Genomic DNA, 3111 nt, shown 5'->3' on the forward strand with positions numbered 1-3111 from the left:
ACAATACTGACTTTGTAATTTGCTCAAAATAAAATTATACGTGCGCATGCTGAATATGTTACGTAGCATGAACGATTACGTGCGATCTTTTAATAAAAGAAAGTGAGCATTTTTGATTAAATTTTAAATTTTAAGCTTTAAGCTCCCCCTAACTATGGCTGGGACACAATGAAAGCATTATTTAACATAATCCGGCGATGCGAAATCAAACCAAAATTGCCAAACCGAAGCACATTGAAGATTTCCAACTTTCAAGAAGCCTACTTACGGCCGCTTCAATAGGATTTGATTAAAATGACTTGAGGAAAGAAAGGATGTCGGCTCCACTACGCAGTACACATGAATTAGAGAAACCATCAGGTTCATTAAGGCTGTTTCGGACGAGCACCGCACATGTAACAATACGTTATACAACAACCTCTATTACATTCAAACATTTGGTGGAAAAACTTGAACAGAGCTGAGCGACAGTTAACACAGTATACTGTCAGAACAGAGGCCAGAAAAAAACCCCGATAGGGAAAAAAAAAATTCGGCAGGACATCTGGGTAGGATCATGGCTCATGATCTGAAAAGCCCATCCTACGAAGGCTACACGGCTGGAAGGTCTTTGCCCTTATTTACTAAACATGTAATCCGACAAAGCACCGAAAGCTCGAAATAATTTTAGGAAACGCAAACAAGCCAGGAAACCCTTGTGAAACTCGAACTGCCACTAGTAAATCAAATATATACTAAAAAATAACGTGAGCAAGACGAGGTGTCGACCTAGAATGCTTTCCCACGTGATAAACATCCCTTTTGTAGCACTCCATGCTACCCATGCTGCACTTCACCTGCCCCAGTCCCTACTGCTCCCGTGCCGCAGAAATATTTCATTTCCGGCTAACTCGTATCCACTCAAACGCCGGAAATTCTATATAATTTTAATGCATGAAAGGTTTTAACGGTCACCCTGTCCAAAGTGTTTTCACATTATTCATCGCACTAAACAAAAATTGTATCTTCAGAAAAACATTTTGCTCTCTAAAAGAAGCGCTGTAACTTTTGTGGAGGCTATGGTTTCATGAATATTTTTGTCCTTCTTTTATTCATTAAGTGCCCAGAAACATAAATAACGACTAAGAGAACTTTCACAACGGTCTTTCTTATTAAGACTTGAATTTAATGTTTGGACTATAACAGTCAGGTCTTTGGTTCTATGGTAACCACGCACATGATCCTACTCTCATGGCGATAATACTATTGAATGCAACCCCTAAGCATTAAAGAGGCCTAACCATTTTGGACCTGAAGAACACATTTCTTGATGTGTGTAAAATCTAAAATGATTTGAATCACTTTTGGATTAATTTTGAGTTATGGGTTGTGCACGAGGGATACCCGTTTGTTTAGGGCGCAATAAGCGTTTCCATAGAAGCTTCTTTTGTATTGTTACTGTGTAAAAGTTGTTTGCGAAGTTATTCTCTCCAGACTACGATTCGCTGCTAATACTACAGATCTATATTCTTCGCTACTGTAAGTAAATGTTCGGGAACAATAGGCATTCAGACGATATTTTTTATTTTATTATCTCAAGACTAAACCAGTAATAAGTGATAACTGATAAGTGTATATGATTATGGAAGCGGCCACTTTACTTTTGGCTCTTACTGCTACGTTCCGTCCCTATGTCATGTCAAAATTAACAACAACAAAAAAACAAAAAATATAAAAACAAATAGTTGTATAAAAATTCTGACACAAAAACCGACTAATATGTGCTGACTAATTTTCCTAAATGAAAAAACCGATTAATGTGTGCAAACAATACATAATTACTGTATAGCTGGTATAAGAGCATACGTTGCAATTCTTACGCTCATACATTGAAACTGTTTAAGCTGGATCTCTGACTGTCAGCAGAGCTTAACTCTCCCTGTAGAAGGGGTCCAGAAAAACGCAGCGATTTTTAACCGTTGTGTGTCGTTGTAATGAGAGGAATGTTAGAATTATTCTAAAATAAATAACTCTGAAATGAAGTGCGGTACTAGGTCGTTCTTAACTTTGTAAATCATAGTGGCCATATCTTTTAGTCTTCTTCCGGCTTTTTTTTTTTTTGAGAGAATACCATAGGACTCTTCCCTTGAATTAAAAACTGCTCTCAATGCACGTTCTTGAATTTATTCAAGTTTGTAGTTGATGGAAGATTCACAGAGCTACCATACGGTCTCATGGTACATTACATGAGTCAAAATTGTGGATTTATAGAGTTGCAGTTTAGCAAAACAGGCAATTATATCACTCAATCTCAGAAACACTCTAAATGTCTGACTATCTCTCTTACTGATGTTCCTTATAGGTTCACTGAATGTTAATTCGTCTTCAATGATCACTTTGAGAATTGTGCGTTTACCCAGGGATTTCACCTCTTGATCGTCAATTTGAAGCAATAACTGATCTACAAGCTCTTTTTTTAAAGAGCTTTAGATCGACGCTGGAATTGGCCTTAAGCAGATTCACTTTCTACCACTCCGCGACCTTTTCTGTTTTTCTCATTAGTTCTTGAACAGCTTTTTTGATCGAGTCTCCACTCGTGTATATTTTATGGTCGTCTAAATACACAAAAAAGATGATTCTGATTCCGAAAATAATGGGGGATCTGTTTGGAATCGATTCCATAATAAGGGTCCTATGGAAGAGCCCTGAGGACATTCTTCTGTTTATTCTTTTCACGCACTTTGTAGGTCTTATAGCTTCACTTGAACTCTTCTAAGCTCGATGAAAGATCGCTTACCTATAAAAACAGTTCAGTGTGGTAACTGTATGATTGAAATGTTTTAGCAGGAATTGAACACCTCTACGAGTAACAGACCTTACAGTAGAACTGAGTAACAAATTTAGTTTTCAATAAACAATAACCAAGATGTCTAGAGTATTCCTTAGATAAAACTATAATTATCATTAGCAAAGTGACCTAGAAGAGATTATGGTAAGTGGGAGGGAACCGCTACAGTCCTGATAAAATAAAAGTGTTGCTTGTCTCGTTTGATAACAAAGATAATTATAATAATAATAATAATAATAACTATAATAATAATGACTTTATTGAATAACACAATTACCGGTAGA

Source organism: Pocillopora damicornis, chromosome 9 (genome assembly GCF_964200805.1).
Source record: "Pocillopora damicornis chromosome 9, jaPocDami1.2, whole genome shotgun sequence".
Lineage (NCBI taxonomy): Eukaryota > Metazoa > Cnidaria > Anthozoa > Scleractinia > Pocilloporidae > Pocillopora > Pocillopora damicornis.